Genomic DNA, 16,398 nt, shown 5'->3' on the forward strand with positions numbered 1-16,398 from the left:
ACTGGGCGTGTATTGTGTTCTTACCAACTGGGCGTGTATTGTGTTTTTACCAACTGGGCGTTGTGAATAGAAGTGTATGACGCTGACAAATCAGCATCATACACTTCTCATCGTTCCCACCCAGCTTCTTTTACTATGCTTACCTGCACATGGCTGCTGCAAATTCAACTGTACGCCTGGAGCTGTGGTGTCTTCTCTCTTCCGACGCCAAGGTTGAAGGACCTGTGGGTGACGTCACGCTGTGTCTGCAGTGAAAGAAGCTGGCTGGGAATGATGACGTCACCCACAGGTCCTTCAACCTTGGCGTCGGAAGAGAGAAGACACCACAGCTCCAGGCATACAGTTGAATTTGCAGCAGCATCACCATGTGCAGGTAAGCATAGTAAACACCCTAGAGACGAGCATATTAACCTTTTGGACGCCTTTCAGCCGATGTATCTTCTTTGTCCGACGACAAGGTTGAAGGACCTGTGGGTGACGTCACGCTGTGTGTCTGTAGTGAAAGAAGCAGGATGGGAACGATGAGAAGTGTATGAAGCTGATTTGTCAGCGTCATATACTTCTATTCACAACGCCCAGTTGGTAAAAAACACAATACACGCCCAGTTGGTAAGAACACAATACACGCCCAGTTGAAAATACGAGAAAACACGCCCAGTTGTCCATTGAAAAGCTCATTTGCATAAATATAAAATTGCTCATAACTTGGCAAAAATGATCGTTTTAAAAAAAACAAAACTTTGCTGTTATCTACATTACAGCGCCGATCACATTCAATAAGAGATAAGGATTTGATAATCTGGTGACAGAGCCTCTTCAAGGCTGCCTGTACATGTATGGTTTTTATGTGATTCCTCTATACTTGCCTCGCATCCAAAATCCGGATTGGAAAACCGTGGCAATTCGCTGTAAAACAGATTGCAGTTATTGGCTGCAAAGTGCCCAACTTGTATATGTACGTGCAAAATTTTGGAGTTTTTTCATATATTATCTGCCGCTCAACTGATAGCCATCTTATGTCTATGGCCATCTTTAGCTATAACGCACTCTCCAAATTAACCCAGTAACACCCTGGACTTTAAAAAGGGCTCTGCCCTTCCTCTCCTTGACTAAGCGTTGTTAGTCTTCCTGTATTCGTCTATGCAAATGGTCTCTCAGTTGTATCCTGCTCCCAGTGTTCCCATTTCCTGCTTCCCGTATTCTGTTGCTGTATTTCGTTCCTGTTCCTAAGCCTATTGTTGGAGTCGTGTGTGCATCATCTGCCACGTCTGGTATCATCTGCCACTTCTGGTGTCATCTACCACGTCTGGTGTCATCTGCCACACCAAGCATTACTTGTACCACGTGTCTGCTACACAGAGTCTGCCTGAACATCCTCCCAGGTACTCTTGTCCGAGAGACTGTTATTGATTATTGTTTGGCCAGCTGCTTATCCACTATGGTGGAGCGGTCTAGCGAGTCCACATACACCACAGCTGTGACAAACATTTAGAGAGACAGATATAGAGGTAATGATAAATAATCTGAGCTTGATTAAATTCAAGTTATAAAAGTTAAACTAATGATATGTATTTCTGTCTCTTATCCATATAGCAAACTTTAGATTCCCCAAGCTAAGGGACATGGTAAGGTTTACGTTTTCATAATATAGCATGCTTATATTTAGACGATATCAGGCAGGAGGTCAATATCACAATGTGGAGAACTGAAGATTGGCACCGTTAGGATGACCAAGAGGAAGTGCGGAGAACAGAAACTCTGCAAATAAATCAATAAAAGTTACTAACCTTTTTGTCAAACATGTGGTATCATGGAAACGTTATATTGACAACATATTTTGCATCTGGGGGGGGGGGGGGGTGCCAATTGGACCTTTTAATTTGTTTTCATTAATTTCTCAATTTAGTGTGGCCAGAGCTGCAATTCACTATTCACTTTGACGCATCATATGTATGCTTTTTATACACATGGGTGAAAAAGACATGCATTGGATTCTTTCCACTGATCCTTTCTCTAACAAAACGGACAACAATAATATTTTGCTATATACCTTCGATCATTCAAAGGCTACCAAACTATTATTGGCTAAATCTCAGTTGTAACGAGTTTATATAATAGTTAGCTCACGTGACGTGAAATAAGAATGGTTATCCCATGAAACTATTACTAAAAATGAAGGAACTTGTTAGTTCAACACATCAAATACCTAGAACCAACAGGTCGCAAGGCCGTGTCCCGTTTATCTATACTTTATCTATACTAACCATCCGTTCAGCTATAAACTGCATCATATACAGACCCCTTGAAAAAGCTGTATACAGAAAACGCATGTCGCCGGGGCGCTTCCCTATTTCTGGGCCACTTGGTCACATCTTACATTTATGGGTAAGGCATGCTTTGCATGACATCTCTGTCTGGAACTCTATTTATATCCACAGATATCTGGGCAACTGTATAGCAATTGTCTATTGCCCAGTCATTTATGACTATATTTCAATGACGTAACTTTTTTCTGTGATTATATTCAGGCTATTTGCTAACTGTCTACATTTTGTACTTAAGTGGTAACCACTTGGGTAAAGCATTGATATGCAGCGTGCATTGTTTTGATTCCCTATGTACTCTTAGACAGGGCACTGCTTATCCCATATTATTAATATCATGCATCTTCTATTTTGCACTTGTGCACTAAATACTCTGTTTCTGCTGTGGTATTAATTCCTCTATCAATGTGGCCTTTATACAGTTAAATCCTGTTCCTCTGTATTTTTTTATATCTTTGCCAGACACTGCACTGGTTGCCCATCCCCTTCAGAATAAAATTCAAACTTATTACTCTTACCCACAAAGCTCTCCACAGTGCTGCACCTCCTTACATCTCCTCCCTCATCTCTGTCTACCACCCTACTCGGGCTCTACATTCTGCTAACGACCTTAGATTAAAACCCTCCATAATCCGAACCTCCCACTCCCGTCTCCAAGATTTTTCTCATGCTGCACCAGTCCTCTGGAATGCGCTACCACAAACAATTAGATTAATTCCCAATATCCACAGTTCTAAACGTGCCCTGAAAACACATCTATTTAGACAGGCCTATAACATTCCCTAATCTGACTCCTTTCCATGGTCCCCCTTTTAGATTAGTCATCAGAATAAGATTCCCGCCCCTGGCATGACACAGGAAGGCCTGCGCAACTGAAACTAGCCACCGCCGCCACCCTCCTGCTGTAATTGTACTTGCGTCTATAGGACGCAGATACAATTACTTGCATAAGTACTGAATGGCCGGGCACATTTCGTGCCCGACCATTCAGCGCCTAAGAATGATGCTGATTGTCAGGGCAGAATGACTTGCCCCACCAATCAGTGCCTTTCAATGACGCTAGCATCTGTAATGATAGGGGTAGGGAAACGGACAAGTGAGCCCTAATCTACCCGCCACTCTGTCCCTGCCTACTTGCAACGACCCGCCCTAGGCGACGGGGTACAACTGGGCGGCGGTCCCTATGCTCAGTAAGTGCACGAGACAAACAGACAAGGGTACACAAAGCTAAAGGAAATGGGGCAGTTGCCCACGGCAACACCGTGAGCAACAAGAGAGGTGAATGAGCCGAGCCAAACAAGGAGTGTACGAGGTACCAAACGCAGAGCAGGAGAGTAGTCAGTAAGCCAGGGTCAGTATAGAGCAGGATCAAATAGTCAGGAGCAGTAGCTGGGCCAGGAAACCACACGAGAAGAATCACAAGCACTGGAGGAACAGGAAAGGCAGGTATAAATAGACAGAGGGCGGGAGCTAGCTGAGTCTGGCCAGACTGCGATAGGCTCTCCCACTCCTAAGCCTGCCAGCCTGAGTGGTGGAAGCTGGAGTCAGTCTCAGAGACAAACTCTCAGGTGCCGACTGATTACCTATGGGCGTTAACCCCACTGTGCCTGGCAGATCCTTTACAGCATCGTTCAGCCCCAGCAGACCTGCTCAGAAGTGAGCAGGCCTGCAATGACACAAGTCTGCACGGGGACGGGATTGAGATGAGTACGTAAAGTTGTTATTTTCATTTAAAAGTGTGTGTGGCATTATCTACAGGGGGGGGAGCTATATGTGGGGCACAATCTACAGAGGATGCTATATGTGGTATATTATCTACAGGGGGGCTATATGTAGGGCACGATCTACAGGCGAGCTATATGTGGGGCACTATCTGCAGGGTGACTATGTAGAGCGTTATCGACAGGGGGGGCTATATGTAGAGCACTATCTACAGGGGGCTATATGTGGGGCGCTATATACAGGGGGGCTGTATGGGGGCACTATCTACAGGGGGCCTGTATGGGGGCACTAGCTACAGGGGGATCTATGGGGGCACTATCTACAGGGTGCACTGTGTGTGTGGAACACAATGTATGGTGCTATTATACTCAGCGACACAGCGTATGGTTCTATTATAATCGGGGACACAGTGTATTGTGCGATTATAATTAGAGGTGCAGTGTATGACACTATTATATTTAGGGCATAGTGTGTGGCACAATGAGAGTTTTATCTTCGTTTATAGGTGCAGAAATGTTTGAAAAGTGAGAAGCTGAAGACAGCAAACTTCAGAAATTGGCTGTGGCCGGGAGAAGTCATCATAGAGGTCTGGACCAAATGGAAAAGAAAAGAGAACTAGAATCTGAAAAGATGTCACCTGTGAGTTACTTAATGTAAATGTTTATTCTGCCTCTAATGAGTACTGTAGTCACTGTATGATCTGCAGCTAGATGATGGGTGGTATAATTATTGTTTGTGAAACAGCAACTCCCAGCATATCCTTACCATTGTTTGGGTCATGCTGTGAGCAGTAGTTTTAAGCCGTACAAACCTATACGGCAGGGGTAGCCCAGCTGGTATATACAGGGATGATGGGATTTATATACAGGAATGATTGTTGTTATATACAGGGATTATGGTTGTTGTATACAGGGATCATGGTTGTTATATACAGGGATGATGGGTAGTCCAGCCATTATCCCTGCATTAACACCCATCATCCCTGTGTATACCAGCCACAATCCCCTTCTATAACCCCCATCATCCCTGTATATAACCCCCATCATCCCTGTATATACCAGCCATCATCCCTGTTTATAACCCCCAATTTACCTGTATATACTATCCAGGCTGGTATATACAGAGACTATAGGAGTTATGTACAGGGATGATAGCTGGTATAATCAGGTATGATGGGGGTTATATACAGAGATGATGGTGGTGGTTATATACAGGGATGATGGCTGGTATATAATTAGAATGTGCCTCTTCAGTTGTAAACATGCGTTAGGGGAGGCCCACTAGCTTGGGGCCCACTCAGATATGTCTTGCCCCCCCCCCCCCCGCTGTGCTAAGCCCCTAGCTACGCCTCTGGTTTCAATATATTATATACTGTAATTAGTTATTGGTCAATTCGCGTGAAGGTATGAAATGGCAGTCTTAATAAATCTCACCCTTTGTGCATGATACTATTGAAATTCAATTGTTTTTTGCTATTTTATTTCAGCTGTCAAACATGCATGGATTAAATGGGTCATGGGTCTGTGATCTCTTTAGCTTTAGGCTGCCTGTACATGTGACAGGTGTGTGCCTGTTCTATGCTGTAAGGCGAAAAATGCATAGTGAAACCGTACACAGTTTTACGATGAATTGCAAAGCGTTTTTTGGCTGCACAGCTTGTTCTAGTGAAGCACATGGTTTCAATATGCTTCACCTGTTCAAGCCTTGTGGCCAAAACGTAAATGCTAAATTATGGCAATTCGTGGTTTTCAGTCGCATAGCACATGGTTGCTATGCTGTAGTGGATATGGACAGCAGTGGTCCCCCGTGCAAGAACAGTATGTGGGCCCCTTAGTCTCCATTAGTTTACCAACGAACACCCTGCTGTTATGTCTCGCCAACAATTCATCAATAATAAGTCCCTTACATGCAATCAGATAGACAGTACAAAGCTGCTTTTAAGGTGGCAGTGGGCCCCTACTGGGCCCCTGTGCAGCTGCACAGGCTGCACCAATGGTATGTGTGCCCCTGCTGCTGTGTGTATGGGCACCCTTATAGTTTTTTGTTTTTTTTAATTAAAACTTCCATCAAAACAGGAAAAATGCTCTTCTAGACCTGAGCATTTTTAATAGTGCTCTCTAAAAACAAAGAATTTTTAAATTAAGGCCTCATGCACACGTAAAAACACCCGTTATTGCGTAATTACGACCCGCAATAACGGGCCTATAGAATTCGGTTAGTCACGGGTACCTTCCCGTTTTCTCACGGGAAGGTGCCCGTGCCGTTAAAAAAATAGAACATGTTCTATTTTTTCATTTTACGGGCCGTGCTGCTATACTTTATAATGGCAGCACGGCTCGCAAAAGCGGCCGGCTGCCCGTGGCCGCCAGTTCCCGGCCGTGCTCGTAATTACGAGTCGTAATTACGAGCACGGTCGTGTGCATGAGGCCTAACTTTCTGTAATTTTTTTTGTATTTCTATCTCTATTTTTCATCATTATTTTCTTCTATATTGTAGATACAAATATTGATCAAATATGGATGTAAATATAGTTCAAAATGTATAGTTTAGAAGGCTTCATTGACTTCCATGTGTAGAATACAGGCTGAATATGGACACTGATGGAACGCATCTGAAATAGAAAATGTTATCTCAAAATACTTGAACGAAAATTTATGTCAGTCCTCAAACGTGATCAAGTTTATGGTTCTTAGTATGTAGGCCTTACTAGTGCCAGAACCTCTACAAACCAGAATCCCTGATCCTGGAAACAGAGAACCACAGGTAAGGTCCCATGCACATGACTGTATATTTCATCCGTAATTACGGACCGTAATTATGGTCTGTAATTACGGACCCATTCTTTCTTATTGGCCACGGACACCTTTCAGTATTTAAACGGATGGTTGTCCGTGCTGAAAAAATTATAGAACCTGTCCTATTCTTGTCCGTAATTACGGCACAGACTCTCCCATAGAAGCCTATGAGTGCTTCCTTAAAAACGGACGTGCATCCATAAACCGTCCCTATTTACTGAAGTGTTGCTATGCAACATGTTGGTGACATAATTTGCAGCCCCCTCTTTCTTTACGGATCCATATATACGGATGAATTACGGATCCGTATTTACGGATAGATGAAAATACGGTCGTGTGCATGGGGCCTAAGGAATGATTGTAGGGCAACTTTTCATGCTCTAGAAATAATCAAGATTCCTATTCAATGACACCAAGCAAAGACCTTGAAAACCATGGGGAATCGACACACAAAGTATAGTAGATTATAGTATAACTTTTCATTATACAATGAATAAGCTTTATTTGCTTAAACCAGAATATTCCATTAACTAAAAAAAAAACTTTACTTATAGGGGTTTTCCTATTATGATCATTTATCACCTACCCACAGGATAGGGAATAAATGTCTGATCGGTGCGGGTCCAACTACTGGGTCCCCCACTGATTCCGAGAACGGAGTCCCGGAATGCCCTATGTGAATGGAGCAGGGCTGTGCATTCTCGGCCACCGCTCCATCACTTTCTATTGGGCAGCCCCATAGAAAGTGAGTGGAGCAGTGGTCGAGCATATTTATCTTGCACTGATTCTCAATGACATTTTCTTCTCCACTTACATCCAAACCTACATTTAAAGAGGCTCTGTCACCAGATTATAAGTGCCCTGTCTCCTACATAATGTGATCAGCGCTGTAATGTAGATAACAGTGGTTTTTACTTTGAAAAACAATCAATTTTGAGAAAGTTATGCACAATTTTAGATTTATGCTAATTACTTTCTTAATAGACAACTGGGCGTGTTTTTACTTTTTTAACAACTGGGCATTGTAAAGATAAGTGTATGACACTGACCAATCAGCGTCATACACTTCTCTCCATTCATTTTTAGCAGTATTCACAACACACCGTGATCTTGCGAGATCATGCTGTGCAGTCACATACTCCCACATTAACTTTACCAAAGTGTCTTGATAGTGAATAGACATCACCTCCACTTCGGTAAAGTTTCTGTGAATGATAGCACACGTGATCTCGCGAGATCACGCTGGGCTGTGTGAATAAGTCCCCAAGAAACTTTACAGAAGTGTTGGGAGTGTGAATAGACATCGCGTCCTGACTGTTAGGTCACATAGTTTATTTAGTGTTATGATAATAGCAAAATACTGAATATTCATTTCAACTACCCCAAGCCTGTTTTCCTTATCGTGGGGAAGTAAAAACTAATGAAATGTTAGATGAAGCATTTAGGTAGAACAATGTTCCAAATACATACACATTTTATTACTGGTTACATGATAAACAATATTGTATAAAGATTAATTGATGTAATTGCAAGTCTCAATTTCACGGTGGTTATCTCCATTGAAAACTAAAAGGTTCCCAATTCCTCCAGATATTTTCTAGATTGCCATATGGTTCCAGGAGCAGGACCAAAAATGATCATATGATCACCGTGGTTGACTTTTTAGAGAAGGAACTGTCTTAGGCCTCATGGACTCGACCGTAATTTTGATTCGCAATTACAGACTTTTTTGTGGATCAAAATACTGATTCATTCATTTCTATGGCGCACAAATACCCTGCTGTATATTTACAGGAAGGTGTCCGGGCCGTAGAAATGATCCGCAAAAAATAGGACATGTTCTATTTTTTGAATTTATGGACCATGCTCCCATACTTGTCCGTGGCCGACCGTGCCCGTAATCACGGACTGTGATCATGGCTGGGGCCGTTTGCAGGGGGTCTTAATGAGACCACCCCTTTAACGAAGCTCTGTCACCAGATTATACGTGCCCTGTCTCCTATCTAATCTGATAGGCGCTGCCATGTAGATAACAAAAGTGTTTTTTATTTTTGAAAAACTATAATTTTTTAGCAAGTTATGAACAATTCTAGATTTATGCTAATTAGTTCTTAATGACCAAGTGGGCGTTTAACTTTTTACCAAGTGTGAGTTGTAAAGAGAAGTGTATGACGCTGACCAATCAGCGTCATACACTTCTCTTCATTCCAGCCCAGCTTGTTTCACTGCACAACGTGATCTCGCGAGATCACGCTGTAATGGGACTTCCTCCCACAGGTCCTTCACCGGAGCGATGGAAGAGTCAACAGACATAGCCTCCAGCCATGTCAGGACATTTATCCGAATCTGCAGCGGCTGGAGGCGATGTCTGTTCAGTCTTCCATGGCTCCGATGAAGAACCTGTGGGAAGAAGTCCTGTCACAGCGTGATCTTGCGAGATCACGCTGGACATAAATGAAGAGAAGTGTATAACGTTGATTGGTCAGCGTCATACACTTCTTTTTACAACACCCACTTGGTAAAAAGTTAAAAAACGCCCACTTATTCATTAGCATAAATCTAAAATTGTTCATAACTTGCTCAAAAATGATCATTTTTGAAAATAAAAACCACGGTTGTTATCTAAATTACAGCGCCGATCAGATTAGGTAGGAGATGGGGCACTTATAATCTGGTGACAGAGCCTCTTTAAGAGCAACCTGGGGCCTATATCACTGTGCCATAGGACATCTCCTAGTTCAGTTGCAAATGATCTTCACTGTTTTGCAGGACCCCCTTTTCTCTACAACCCTCTATGCAATTTTAGTGAATATTTTAGTGAATATTTATTTCATTAATATGAATCTGAAAGTGATAGTTAACCTTTATCCAGTAGGTGGTGCTTGTTGGAGCGCTGACATGTCTTACATATTTCCCATTATCCAAGGAGTATATTGAATTAGCTTATAGATTGTAACCACACCTTTGCCCTGCAATCATCTAAATGAGCTCAGCCCTTCACACTGTGCTTAAACCCAGCAATGCTCAGATACTGTAATTGGACAAACTCATTAGCTCCAGCGGATCATCGTGAATTATTGATCCTGACAACAGCACAATTAGGAGAGCAGTCACCATAATAACAGCTAGTTAAAGATCTACCCGATGAACACAGGGCTGTCAAACTAGAAATAATTAAATTACAGAGGAAATAAAGCGGAGGGTCTACAGAGGACAACCCTTGATCTATGGTTAATCAGTATTATTGTGGTGTCTGGTGAGATACCACTTTTATCTTAATTACCAATTATTGTTTTGTCATGAAGTTTCTTTTGAATAATTGTCGTAAATGTTGGCGGTAAATAATGTTTAAAAAAAAAAAAAGGAAGCTATTTTGCATCAGAGTTTATTTATTATTGTCTAATTGGGAGCAATAAAGTGAATAATTGAAGTAATTAGAGATGTTTACAATTCCCTGCTATTATCAATATTATTATTGTATCTTTATGGGGGTGTCCATAGCTTCTAGCATTTTTGACTAATGTCCTTATATTGTTTCTACACTTATACTCTGCTATCATGGGTGTAACTATAGCAGTAGATGCTGCTATGGGGCCCAGAGGGTGAGGGAGCCCGCTCAGGTGCAAGAACATTGTTCCTTTTTGTGTGCAACAAGTTTGCGGCTTTCTGCTATCTAGCACTACTATGTGGGTTCTCTGATATATGGCACTATCATCCATACCTGCAATTATGGCTACGTATGCTGCTTTGTCAGTTTCCTGTCACTTGGTGGTGGGGGACCCTCTCATTCTGCTATGGGGCCCTATGGATTTTAGTTACGTCCCTGAATTCTATGCAATTAATGGGTATATCCAGCAAAGGATTGTTTGGCACATTACTATGGTTTATGCACACGGCTGTGTTGTTTGCAGAAGGCTGTATGGCGGCACACAGAGTCCCCTGAAGCTCCATAATATGCTCTAAGCAGTGACATGAGATATTCTCCTCTGGGGGTATTGGTTCTAGAGGAGAATACTCCCAATACATGACCAGTGATGGAGGATGCTTTACATCTGTCAGGAAAAACTTCTGTGTGCCTTCATATGAAATTGGAGGTATGTGGAGCTACCTTAGGACCCTATAGAAGTCTGTGGTTGCCCTATTACCATTCTGTGCAACCTCTGAGTACGATGCATGAGGCTGCCATTTTTGGTGCAGTTTTTGTAAAAATTACAGCAAGATATTATAATGTAATGTTTTATTTAAAAAAAAAAAAAGAGGTTCTAGATCAGTATGTGTAAATACAGCCTTAAAGAGGCTCTGTCACCAGATTATAAGTGCCCTATCTCCTACATAATCGGATCGGCGCTGTAATGTAGATAAAAACAGTGGTTTTTACTTTGAAAAACAATCATTTTTGAGCAAGTTATAAGCAATTTTAGATTTATGCTAATTAGTTTCTTGATAGACAATTGGGCGTGTTTTTACTTTAGACCAAGTGGGCGTTGTACAGAGGCGTGTATGACGCTGACCAATCAGTGACCAATCAGCGTCATACACTGCTGTTCCACAACTATTTTAGAATGTCATTTGGTTGCCAGCAGCATGTGATTTAGGAATTGCGAAATCCAAAAGACATCAAGAAAGAGAAAAATTGCTAACATATCACGAATAAATTGTAGTTGGACGTGACTTACATTATGAAGTCAACTTTGCCTATGAAGGCAAAGTTGCAGGCAACTTGCGATCTGGGACCAGAAATCCAGCAGGTTTGTATTTTTTGCAAGTTGTATATTGTAATGTGACCACATACACAATCATTACTTGTGATGTCGCATTGCGACCTTCATGTTGCCCGACCAACGCCACTGATTAACCCTAGCCTTATATGCGACTAGATGTCGTGCAACCAAAGTCACCGTGTAGCCCCAGCGTTATTGATGCTATTAACAATTGCCAGTCTCAATGTCATGGTGGTTGTCACTATTAAAAAAACTGAACATCCAATTCCACCAGATATTTTCTAAAAAAAATGTCAACGCTTATATGGTATTTCACAATAACATGTTAGAAGATATTATGGGTCAACAATGGATTCACATCAAGTAGCAGAAATCTGTTCCTTACATCTAAAAATCCTATGCACACAGAAGCAAACCTATTTAGTTGTATCGAATGGATTTCCACTACAGACATTTTCTGCAATGAATCTGTCATGTGTGAACATATGCTAGTACCTCTGATACCCTTTGCTGCTAACTGGAGATTTCACCAACCAGAACATCGTGATGCCTGGGCTTCACTAGTGGTTAACGTCCATGCCAAAATAAAAAATATGTTTCAATGGTGCAGCCAGAGAGAGACCTGAGCAGCATATGATCACTTCTGTTAAAACTGCCTCCCCAACTGCGCCTCACCAACAACTGGGAGGCGTCTCAAGTGAGAACCGCCAATATAACATATTACTGTTCCAGGAACAGACCTGGCCAACAGAATATCTCCTGTGTTAAAGTGGTTGTCTTAGAATCAAGAATTATCACTTATCCCCAGAATAGGTGATAATATCTGATCGCTGGGGGCCCAGCCCCTACCGATCATGATAAAGGGGGTTCCGAATCCCCAGATCCTCCTCATTGCACCCCCCTCAGTGAGTAGGAACTTGAATGGAGCAGCGGTCTAGCATACTCGGCTGTTTCTGTCCTTCCCATACACATTGAACGGAGGGCAGTGCACATGCTCCACCACTGCTCCATTAATTGTCCTCCTCATTGTGGTCGAACAGTGAGGAGGAACAGGGATTTTGGGACACCCGTTCTCGCGATTGGTGGTGTCCCAGCGGTGGGGCCCCCATCAATTAGACAATTCTTACGTATACTGTGGATAGATGATTATTGTTAATTCTGGGAATACCCCTTTAGAGGAATTGTCTCATCAGAGACATCCCCTTTCAAATGGGAGTCTGCAAATATCTGACTTTACTGGGGAAGCCGTGGTCATCCAGCAATTTTCCCTGCAGGGGAAGTGCAGTATTACATTGTGGCCATTCAGATAATTGTCCGTCTCTGTAATACATGGATGGCTCGAGTCCTCTAGAACTGGGGCTGCTATTATGGAGTGGCTCTCTGTTCCGGATCATAGAGGGGGCTCCCGAGCCCTAATACAGCATATGGACAGGGGTCGCCTTTATGAGACAACATCTTTAAAGAGTACAGTGTACTGAAAAGTGCTGCAACCCTAATGTACTAGTGATTGGTGGGAATCTTATCATCTACACCTCAACATATGTCTCTAGAACATGTCATTAGAGAGAATATTTTTGTCCAAAGTTGTTCATGTGTCTAAATGCGTAACAAAGTCCGATTGTGTAATATAGCTTTTTTCAATATTGACTTCTACACACAAAAAGCAAAAACAGAAGACCCGGAACCTTTTTTAAAGAGGCTCTGTCACCACATTATAAGTGCACTATCTTGTACATAATGTGATCGGCGCTGTAATGTAGATTACAGCAGTGTTTTTAATTAAAAAAAAACGATAATTTTTGACGGAGTTATGACCTATTTTAGCTTTATGCTAATTAGTTTCTTAATGGACGACTGGGCGTGTTTTACTTTTTGACCAAGTGGGCATTGTGGAGAGAAGTGTATGACGCTGACCAATGACTTTAAACCAATGGCTGTAAACGGTCATTTAAAACGAGATTACACTTGCCTTGCTGTAAATCTCACACAAACGTTACAGAAGTGTCAGGATTCTGAATAGACATCACCTCCTGGCTGGTAGTGATCTCTATTTACTGTCAGGACGCTTCAGTAACGTTAGTGTGTGTGTATGTGGCTGCACATAGTGATCTAGCTAGATCACTATGTGCTGTGTAAATGAATGGAGAGATGTGTATGAGGCTGATTTGTCATTGATTGGTCAGCGTCATACACTTCTCTCCACAACGCCCACTTGGTCAAAAAGTAAAACACGCCCAGTTGTCCATTAAGAAAGTCATTAGCATAAAGCTAAAATAGGTCATAACTCCGTCAAAAATGATAGTTTTTCTAAATAAAAAACACTGCTGTAATCTACATTACAGCGCCGATCACATCATGTACAATATAGGCCACTTATAATGTGGTGACAGAGCCTCTTTAAGGCCCCTAGGTCACTTTCAAGAGTCACAAACCACAAAGAGACCAACACAATACCAATATAAATACTAAAATACTGCACTTAAATTTATTTAGCCACTGACAGAAATAGTCCAACTCATAAGGCAGTTTGCTGTAAGGCAGTGACATTAGACCAGCAAAGCTGGAGAGCGGATGATCATCCTATTAAGGAAAAGAAAGAAAACTTACATTAAAAAACTAAGGTCACGGAAATCTTTAGCATTTTTAAGTCAGATCTTGCCAATTTTTTCAATATCCAATTTTGCCAATACAAACACGTTAATGTGGTATAAGACACCCTAACTATTGGCAAAAACATCTTTGTATGGGAAGCAACGCATCTAATAACCCAACATTTTTAGTATAAATGTAAACTATCTGTCAATAAAAGATGGCCTAATCTATAGGGAGAAAACAGTTCATCCTAACCCAAAGGACGGAGCAGGCTTAAGCCCCATGCACACGACCGTAAAAACGGCCGTAATTACCGGCCGTAATTACAGCCTTAATTACGGCCCCATAGACTTCTATTGGCCACGGGTACCTACCCGTTTACGTAAGGGAAGGTGCCTGGTCCGTTGAAAAATATAGAACATGTCCTATTTCAGGCCGTAATTACGGCACGGGCAGGCCTATAGACGTCTATGGGGCTACGTGTGTACACCCATAATTACGGGAGCGTTGCTAGGCGACGTCAGGGGATTTCAATATTTGAATAAAGAGAAGTAGAGAAAATGGTGTCTGAGCGATCATGTGACATAATTTCAAGCCCCCCTCTATTTACGGGCACGGGTCAGTAAATACGGGTTAAATACGGGTTAGAAAATGTGTGACAAAGGACCTGTATTTACGGCCAGTATTTACGGGAGGGAAAAAATACGGTCGTGTGCATAGGGCCTTACTATGTCCACTTTTTTGTTTTGTGCACAGCTTGGACACTGGCAAGTTTAAATAATGATTAAATAATGATATACAGTATATATATATATATATATATATATAAAAAAGAGAAAACTTGCAGCACTCCAATATGAAAAAGTGGCGGTTTATTCTGTCAAACACAAAGCAATGTTTCTGTCCTAGGACCTTTATCAGCAAACTGAAATCTATAGGGTGAAAAAATAAAAAACAAAAATAATGTGATTGCATAAATATGCACACCCTTAAACTAATACTTTGTTGAATTACCCTTTGACTTTATGACGGCATCCAGTCTTTTTTGGGTAGAAGTCTATCAGCATGGCAAGTCTTGACTTGGTAATTGTTGCTCACTCTTCCTTGCAGAAGCGCTCCAAGTCTGTCAGATTGCGAGGGCATCTCCTGTGTACAGCCCTCTTCAGGTCACCCCACAGATTTTCAATGGGATTCAGGTCTGGGCTCTGGCTGGGCCATTCCAAAACTTTGATCTTCTTCTGGTGAAGCCATTCTTTTGTTGATGTGGAGGTTCTGCTTTGGGTCGCTGTCATGCTGAAAGGTGAAATTCCTCTTCATCTTCAGCTTTTTAGCAGTCGCCTGCAGGTTTTGTGCCAATATTGACTGATATTTGGAACTGTTCATAATTCCCTCCACCTTAACTAAAGCCCCAGTTGTAGCTGTAGAAAAACAGCCCCAAAGCATAAGGGTATGTTCACACGGCCTATTTACGGACGTAATTCGGGCGTTTTTGCCCCGAATTACGTCTGAAAATAGCGCCTCAATAGCGCTGACAAACATCTGCCCATTGAAAGCAATGGGCAGACGTTTGTCTGTTCACACGAGGCGTATATTTACGCGCCGCTGTCAAATGACGGCGCGTAAATAGACGCCCGCGTAGAAGAAGTGACCTGTCACTTCTTTGGCCGTAATTGGAGCCGCTATTCATTGACTCCAATGAATAGCAGCGCTAATTACGGCCGTAATTGACGCGGCGTTCAAGCGCCTGCACATGCCGGTACGGCTGAAATTACGGGGATGTTTTCAGGCTGAAACATCCCCGTAATTTCAGCCGTTACGGACCCCCGCCGTGTGAACATACCCTAATGCTGCCTCCACCATGCTCCATAATGCTGGCTCCACTATGCTTCACTGTGGGTAAGGTTAGCTTTCGGTGATGTGCAGTGTTGGCTTTGCGCCAAACATACCTTTTAGAATTATGGCCAAAAAGTTCAACCTTGGTCTCATCAGACCATATGGCTGGGTTCACACGACCTATTTTCAGGCGTAATCGAGGCGTTTTACGCCTCGAATTACGCCTGAAAAGACGGCTCCAATACGTTGGCAAACATCTGCCCATTGCTTTCAATGGGTTTGCCGATGCACTGTGCCGACGACCTGTCATTTTACGCGTCGCTGTCAAAAGACGACCCGTAAAATTACAGCCTCGTCAAAAGAAGTGCAGGACACTTCTTGGGACGTTTTTGGAGCCGTTTTCTCATAGAC

Source organism: Rhinoderma darwinii, chromosome 5 (genome assembly GCF_050947455.1).
Source record: "Rhinoderma darwinii isolate aRhiDar2 chromosome 5, aRhiDar2.hap1, whole genome shotgun sequence".
Taxonomy (NCBI): Eukaryota; Metazoa; Chordata; class Amphibia; order Anura; family Rhinodermatidae; genus Rhinoderma; species Rhinoderma darwinii.